The sequence below is a fragment of the Equus caballus genome, chromosome 18 (genome assembly GCF_041296265.1).
Source record: "Equus caballus isolate H_3958 breed thoroughbred chromosome 18, TB-T2T, whole genome shotgun sequence".
Classification (NCBI taxonomy): domain Eukaryota; kingdom Metazoa; phylum Chordata; class Mammalia; order Perissodactyla; family Equidae; genus Equus; species Equus caballus.
In genome coordinates this window covers 54,001,266-54,010,159 of record NC_091701.1, presented here as the reverse complement: position 1 = coordinate 54,010,159, position 8,894 = coordinate 54,001,266, and the positions used below count along the sequence as shown (strand labels likewise).

Below are 8,894 nucleotides of genomic sequence, written 5' to 3'. Positions count from 1 at the left end.
CATTAGTTAGCATTAACAGCAGAATGCAGATCTGTGGAGCTCAGCTTTAAAATGGAAAAGTGGGTTGTTAGGATTTGACTTGATAGTAGTGAAACAGGAACAATCTATCTTCTACATTACAACAGAACAAGAGTCAGACTGACATCAGACTTCTCATCAGCAACACAGGTACTAAAACACAATGAGGAAACAGCTAGCAAGTTCTTTTGCAACATGATGATAAACTAGAATGCTTTACTCAAACAAACAGAATTAAATGTAAAGGTGGAATAAAAACATTTTCAGACATGCAAGGACGTGGAATGTCTATCTCTTACATGCTCATTTTCAGGAATTTGCTTGAAAATGTTTTGTAGCAAAACAAGGAGAAATGAAAGGGGAAGACCAGTGATCCAAGAAAAAGTGAGACAAACCCAAAGAGCGGGAAAGGGGAAGTTCCAATAGGACTTTCTGTAGAATAAGTTGAAAGAGCAACTGGAGAGATTGGAGAATGTGATGCCAGGAGGGAGGGCACCAGGAAAAACAGCGTGTGTGGAGGAGGTGAATGGTAGCAAGTGATAGAATAACGAACATAATGAAATATCTGAGAAAAGTTGAAAATAGGCAAATGGCACGAGACGAAAAAAAAAAGCAAGTAGAAATACCAGGAAAAAACCCACACAATTTTAAAAAGGAAATGAAAGCACAGAAGCATGGTATTCCCCTTGGTTCCAAAGTAAAGAGAGACCTACCCTTCAAGGGATAAAAAATTAGTGTTGGAGTGTAGCGACCCATCAAATTGAACAGATGAAGTCCAAGTACACTACGGAAGGCCTTCAAAGCTAGGTCAGAAACTTGTGCCCATAGTCTGGGCGGAGAGCCAAAACTGGTTTCTTGAGGAAGAGAATGAAAAGTTCAAGACAGAATTTTAGTAACGTTAGCCTGGGACTAGGAGAAACGGGAAGCTGAAGGATAAGTCTGTTGTAATTTTCCAGGCCTGAAGTGGAAGAATAAATGAACAATAGAGAAGGAAAGGAGAACACGTCATAAACGTGTTTCAAAAGAGAACTACAGGACTCGGGTACCAAGAGCGGTTAAGGGGTGGGGACGGTTCCAGTGATTTCTGGTCTGTGAACTGGAAAAATGGTGATGGCTTTTTATCTAGTATTGCTATCTTATTATTACACATGTACTTTCTTCTTCCACCTCCTCTTCTTCCTTCTTTTTTTCCACTCTCCAAGTTGATATTAAGCTCCTTGACCATAGAGGCTAAAGCTTGTGTTTGTTTCCTTGACATCAGCACTGGATCCTACTGATGTGTGCTCAGTGAACTGAGGAGTCAAAGAAAGATTTCATGGACTCTCAAGGTCTGGTAGTAGTGCTCTTTTATTCAGAGAATAGCATGGGGACAGGACCCATGCACAGTGAAGAGCTGCAATGTGTTGAGGGTACGGCTCAATTTATAAGGCATGGGTACATTTTACTAGACAAAGGAAAGATCATGTAAAAAGTCATTAAAATGGTATCAGGGCAGGTGGGGTCTGGTTATTGTGTGGTTGTATGACTCTAGATATGAATTGGGTCATACAGATTGGCATGTAGGCCAGGACACTTTGGGCTTCTCTCCCTGGGGCAACCTTGATCCACATCATAAAATGCCCCCCTGAACCCATTTGGCCCCAAAATCCTTTGGGGATATAGACAACGGTCAATCTTCTGTAACTACTTCCAGCTGTACAAGGTCATAGAGCTGTCCCTAAATGGGGGCCATAGGGGTACAGGCAGGAAGTTCAGTGGACCAAAAGTTTGTGCCCACAGAGTCCAAGGCAGACAAGGTATACAGATCCTCTGGAGATGAGAGAATCATTTGACAAGAAGTGGTGCAGGACGTGAAACTTTGTTGACATGTGGAAGACAAACAATGAAATAGACAATAAATTATAATAAGAAATACAAGCAATATGATTAATCTAATGAATAAAGCTTTGATGGTAGTCCAGAGACCTGGACCTGACCAGGAGTCCAACCAATCATTTAGGGATAGGATAGAGTGGGACATGGATTTAATTTGGTGGGTCACATCAGATAGGAGGCCAGAGATATTTTGACGGTAGTCAGGAATATAGATGCAACATTCGGTTTTTATAATGGCATAAGTGCCCCTCTGTGCTGCAGTCAGGACATCTAGTGCCATTAGGTTTTGGAGGACTGCCTTACACATTTGGGATACTTCTAAATTGAGTAGCAAAAGGCTATGCTGTGTATCATTTAGAGTCTTCATGGTAAATTTGTTTAGGGCTGCCATGTGCCAGATGACACTTTCAACTTCTAATTGGGAAAGAAAAATTGAGTCAAGGTGATGGTACCAGTGGAAGACAAAACACCTTCAGTGCTGTTGTAGGTTGAGTAAGTTAGCAGGAGAAGATAGAGTAAATGTAGTTCTACCTTGTCTCCAGATGAAGCCTAGGGTGCACCTTACAATCCATCAGGCAGCAGCCAAGGCCATAAGTTGGAACCACATAACCACTGAGTGCCATTAGGGCTAACCAACATATGCTGGGCTGTCTATTCCAGTCAGTCCCAAACCAACTTTTTAAGGCTATGATATGAGAACACATATAATGGGGAATTTGTCCGATAGGTTGAGTGCTGTTAGGTCACGTATCACAAGTGTAATTGGTTTGTTCCCAGCATAGAGTGGCCTTTTGACTGAGTTGACCACTAGTAGGAGTGAGCCAAATATATTCATCCTAAATTTGATATAATCCATCCTGTGTGTATTGATAGGTTGGGGACTTTACCCTAGGGAGCTCGTTGTTTATGATCCACCTGTGACCAGGTGAATCTAGTTAGTATTTAGACAGTAGAGTTGAAGGAAAAGGTTTGATTGTGGCCAGGGAGCTCCCAGGTATCAGAGATGGACGGCCACAAGGAGACATTATGATTAGTAATAGATGAATCTTGTAGATGAGAAGAGCTAGAATCTAATAGCCATGCATGTGTACTATAACTTCTACTGAAACATAATGTTTTTCTCTAAAATTACTCTCATTTTTTACAAAAGATAGCCAAATTAAGATTAAATGGTTTGAAAAATAAGTGTAGTTTCAATAAAACTTGGTCCAATTATTTACATAAGTGCAGCAAGAATGGCAATTGATCATATAGGTTCTTTTAAATCTGCTTTGCTGGAACTTTTTATAAGGAATCTCAGATTGAACTTTAAAGGCCTCTCAAGGCCAGGAAAGCCAAGCCAAGGACTTGTCATCAGATTTTGGCTGCAATACCTACAGATTTGAGTGGATTCCTCTCTTCTCAAGGTTCCTCAAAATATTTTGATGTTCCAGGTATCTCCCAGATAAGTGACCTTCATTACTTACCAGGTAAGATTGCTGTAATACCTGTAAGCAAGATACCAGGCCAATATTTCCAAGTGTCTTTATTTCAGAAAGTCAAACTTTATTCCTCAAAGGCTGTATTGTCATATCTGAATCTGCATGTTTCTCTCAAATATGACATTCTAGTCAAAGCCTTGGTTATATAACCAATGTTTCCAAATGTGTCCTGTTATAAGGAGAACAGATTCTCTTTGAACTTATGCAAATAACTACATTGCCATGAAAATAACCATACTAACTCACTCACCAAGAGTTTCCAAATTCTGGAGGAATCAGGTAGGGAGAAAAGATAAATGTTTCAGTTCTGCTTGCAAAGGTATAATTTCACCAAATTGCTGTACATCATAGTTAGCATAAGAGAAAAGAGAAAAAGATTTCCTTAAATCTGAGAAAACAAAAAATCAACAATATTTCAAACAAAAGTCATAAAAATTATAATCATCCTCATCAGTTCATTCAGTCCTGTGTAATTGATTATTGATCTTAATCTTCTGTTAGCAGTTTCATGAGGTCATCAGCTTCTCTGTTAGAGTTCTGTAACTTCTTACCCAGTTCAGTTTTACCATCTGAAAGTTTATCAGAAATCTGTATTCTAGAATCCTTAGTCGGAATCCTTTCCATGAATTTCTCTGAAGATGAAACATATTTGCAAAAGCAAAAATCTTCAGAGTAAAACAGCAACTACCTACAAATGACAAAAAACTCGAAAGGGCTATTGACAAAGAAACTTGGCTACTTCTGTGACATACAACACTTCAAGATAATAACTAGAATTATGGCTGACAAGCAGGACAGACCAGAATTTTAGGAATGTTATATAATTTTAAAACATTTATATCAATAGCATTTATCCACATAATACCACCTAAGAAGGTTTATCATCACTTATTCAATAATGCTTCTCATGTAATTTAACATACCAAACAAGCCTAATAAGTTTAATATCTTCCTCTTTACGCAAAGAGAGAGAGAACAAATTTCTTTGAGAAGTCCCAGGGGCCCTCTGAAAATCCTCAGAGAAATTTTCCTCCTTCTTCCAGGTCAAAAGAAAGCCTTCATTCAGGATTTGAATATTTTTTGAGGGAGAAGCTTGTCAAAAATATTAAAAGGTTTTAAAACACTTGGTCAAATAGGAAATAACGCTCAGTTATCTATTCAAAGTGACAACAGAAAGAGTCAAGAGCAAACAGTTAACACAGTCAAAAAATCTTAATAGAGAGACCTCAGTCCTTCTGAACATAGGAAATTATTTTAATCAAACATAGATTTTCTATCTTTTAGGTAGACTTACTCAAACTTAAATAAACTTTCAGTTACCAAAGATTAATCTTTATCATGTTAACTTAAAGATGGGTTAATTTCTATTATATTAGAATTTATGTAAGCACTTTAAGCCAATTGAACAGCCCTCTTAATTTTGGCCATACCATCCAGAGGGAAAATACAATACTTATCAAACATACATATAGACACACATACACAGGGTCTCCACAGCTATTTTTTAAAAAATTACAGCCACGAATCAGGCACAGTAATATAAAGCTCACCAGTTATGAATCCAAATTTTGTTTTGAGCTTTTTTACTAATATTTGTGGAGAAGACATTTAAGATACTAGATTTTTTGGCAAGGGCATGCTTGTGGATTTTTTTTTTCTTTTTCCTTTTTTTAATTCAGTCGTAGGAATTAGTGATGGGCTAGATAACATTTCCTGCAGAGGAGAGATGATAATCCTTTTTCAGATAAAGGAACTGGGTGAAATCTGAACTGCCTCTAGAGCTGCTTTCCAATCCTGCAAGGATTTTCTAAGGACAGTTCCTCTTGATTTCTCAGAAACTGGGTTGTAACTCAAATGACATTTAGGTTGATCTTCCTGTCCAACTACATCATAAAGGCACAGAGAAACCACTCAAGTACTCCCCCAGATGGAGTTTCTGGGGCATAACCCACCCAATTGAAACTGTTTCCAATTAGTTAGAATGTACCCGAGGGGTGAGTCTCCAGGGATGCTTGGGCTGTTCCCCATAGTGGTAAAGCCGGTGTCCAACTGACAGTGGGCCCAACTGCTGGTGTTGACATAGTTATAAGATTTAGTCAAGTCCCCCTCAGCCTGGGCACTTAGTTCCTGAGCCAGCACAAGGTGAGCCAGGGAAGCAGGAGGCAAAGGCCTGGAGCTGACTGAGAGCTGTGGCTCCCAGCTCCAGGGTTGAGAGTTAAGGCCCTGGCAAAAGGTTTTCAAGTTTTTGATTTCACAGAGGGTCCAGGTTCTGCTCAGGCCCAGCCTGAACTTAATCTCAACTCGATGACAACAGAGGAGGTGAAGAACAATACAAAGAAAGGAAAAGTGGGGATTAGGCCTTGCCCTCATGGCCTCTTGCCAAGAGTTATCAAGATAAGTGTCACACAACAGTTCTCATGCTGGGGCACACAACACTGGCAGGACAGTTTACAGAATAAATCACAGGTCTCCTATCCTCATAACCAACTCAGTACACCAGCAAACTAGTTCCAAGATTTAGGGTATAAAGTCCTACAACTGTTCCCACTCTGAGTGCGCACCCAGATGGTCCTATTGGACCCCAGATGGCCCTGCCATAAGCAGAAGGACCCCAGAAGCGGGGCGGGGGGGAAGCTAGACACATGCAACAAACTGCTCTGAGTTCAGAATCTTGACTTAGGGCCATGAATGTTTGAATATAAGGGATTTCAGACCATTTTTCCAGGCGGCGGTAAAATAAGTCTAGTTGAGAAATAGTGTTAAAATTCAAGGTGCCATGGGGGCTGGCCCCATGGCCGAGTGGTTAAGTTCACGCGCTCCGCTGCAAGCGGCCCAGTGTTTCGTTGGTTCGAATCCTGGGCGCGGACATGGCACTGCTCATCAAACCACGCTGAGGCAGCGTCCCACATGCCACAACTAGAAGGACCCACAACGAAGAATATGCAGCTATGTACCGGGGGCCTTTGGGGAGAAAAAGGAAAAATAAAATCTTTAAAAAAAAAAAATTAAAGTGCCATTCATGGGCCATTTTTCTTCATTCAGAGTATGTTGAGGCCAAAAAGTATTACAGTAAAAAATGTTTCTTTTCCTTTAGATCTTGTAGATCAAATTTTGCCCAGTTATTTAAAAGGCGATTCAAAGGTGAGTTCTTCAGAATGGAATTAGAAGTTCCCATGGTCCTAGGAAGCAAGAAGACAAGAGAAGTGAAAGAAAAGGGTACATTACCTTTAAATTCCCCCCTGAACCTAGGGCAGCTTCCTACCCACTGTTCTGCCTGTGGGGTTCCTATAGCAAAGGCTGATGGGGGCGTCCCTCTGGATTGCATCCCTTGTATATCCTCCCTATTATGCCTGGCAGTAACAGTTTCTTGGTGAATGGCCCCAGAGATAAAAGAAGAATAGAGAAAAACAGCAAAGAATTTTCCACTGGTCTGCAGGACATTCCAACCAAATTGCATCCTGGAGCCGTTCTCCCAAGAAGGGCATTCCCATACTCAACCAAAAGTTAGAGTTTGGTACTTTCCTTGATCTAGAGTCCTGATTGGGACTTTCCTGAGGTTCAGAGTGTGGTCAAGAGCCATAGGGACGGATCCCAAACCAGCCTTAACGAAAGAAACCTGCCATGGGAGTCTGGAAGACTGGTGACCGTCCTAATGACTTAAGTGCTTGACCCGTGCCCATGTAAAATTTATATACTAGAGATAGAATTAGGAAGGAATGGATTAATTCATTCTTCATCACCCTCAGGCTTAAGGTACTGCTTTTCTGGCTGAATGATATGGTTTGCCCCATAGAGTAGCCATGGGCAGCAAACTTGGATTCATGCAGCTGTCCAAGACGGTTCCCAATGAAGACGTGAGTTTAGATCAATCCTCAAAAAAGAGGAAGGCACAAGGAAGAAAAGTACACCTACCAGAACTTCAGCTCACACGCCAGTGAAGCAAGATCCCCATACAGGCCGCCAGAAGAAGTGATGCAGGCTTGGCGAGCTGAGGAGTCGAAAGAAAGATTTCTTGGACTCTCAAGGTCTGGTGTTAGTGCTCTTTTATTCAGAGAATAGCATGGGGACAGGACCGATAGGCAGTGAAGAGCTGCCAACATGGGGATAGGACCCGTGGGCAGTGAAGAGCTGCAATGTGTTGAGGGCAGGGCTAAATTTAAAAGGCGTGGGTATGTGAGTTATTTTTACTAGACAAAGGAAAGATCATGTAAAAAGTCATTAAAATGGTATCAGGGCAGGTGGGGTCTGGTTATTGCATGGTCGTATAACTTTAGATATGAATTGGGTCATATAGATTGGCATGTAGGCCAGGACAGTTGCCTTGGGCTTCTCTCCCTGGGGCAGCCTTGATCCACATCACTGCAACCATTGTCACTCAGCTAGCTCTTGTGATTGTGACTGTGGGGAGTGATGATGATGATGGCGACAAAGATGTCTCCATGCATTAAAGACAGGAAAACTGGAAAGAGGAGTGACTTGGGGCAAAAAATAATGAGGATAAACTTAGAGCTTTAGTGATATGCCAGCTCCTATTGGGAGGTGAAAAAAAATACTTTTTGAAAGTATTGCTGTTACTTCTTTAATGAAATGCCTTCATTTTTCCTTTCTTTAATATCCTTTACTTAACTCCATCTAAACCTATGTAGAATTAAAAACAAGCAGTATTGGGAGATGTGACTACAGTCAAGTGAACTTACTTCCAAATTCTTCTTTCCAATCCTTTTTTGAGTGACAACAAACAGGCTTTTTTTTAAGGAAGCTCTGTCCTGGGCGTATAGGCCTCATACTTCTTGTTTTGTTCTTGTATCTGAAGATTAAAAAAATGTTATTTTCAAAGAAAGCACTAGGTGGCACTTGTGATGTATTCAACAGTTGCCTCAGATCCTTTTTGCAAAGGTTTGATAGAAAAAAAAATGCAATAAATATTAAAATGAGAAAATCTTCATTATAATAATGATCAGTATCTTATGATTGTGTTTACTATGTTACTATGTATGAGCAATATCTTTATGCAGAGTTTGCATTTAAAATCTCGGCTTCACTTTTTTTTTATAAAAACCACAAGAGGGGAACCAGCATTTCTATAATATGTGAAACCCCCATATCACTAAAATAAATAAGAAAGTAATGTTTGATTTGAAAAAGATTGATTCTAGGTGTTCTTTTAAACAGTCAATTCCTCTATTCTATTTAAAATGTTTAGATTTGTAAAAATAGATTATAAAATAAGTTTTCCAAGGTCTATCTATTGTGTAAAACAAAATAAGTTATCATTAATTTAAAATAAGGCACTACAGCTTAAAGGGGGTTTTTTTTAGTAACGTTAAACCCCCCAAACAAAGAAACAACGCAGACGTCAGGATCTTTTTTTACTATCTTTAAAGTGATAATTTAAAGACTTTAAGCAAATATATTGTCTTTTCTGTTATTTGCTTAGGCAGTTCCTATGTGGCCAGTTGTTTCATTATCTCATGGTTCTACTTTACTATAGAGACTGCAAGCTCTTTTTAACAGAAATGC

General features: G+C 39.8%; 1 long non-coding RNA gene across 1 annotated transcript; it reads right to left on the bottom strand.

Moving 5' to 3' along the window:
- Positions 1-5,021: 5,021 nt before the first annotated feature.
- LOC138918789 (uncharacterized) lies at positions 5,022-7,392 on the bottom strand. Its single transcript, XR_011428541.1, has 2 exons — positions 7,287-7,392; positions 5,022-6,553 (listed from the first exon to the last, which is right to left on the bottom strand). It is a non-coding gene; the product is annotated as an uncharacterized lncRNA (long non-coding RNA).
- Positions 7,393-8,894: the final 1,502 nt, after the last annotated feature.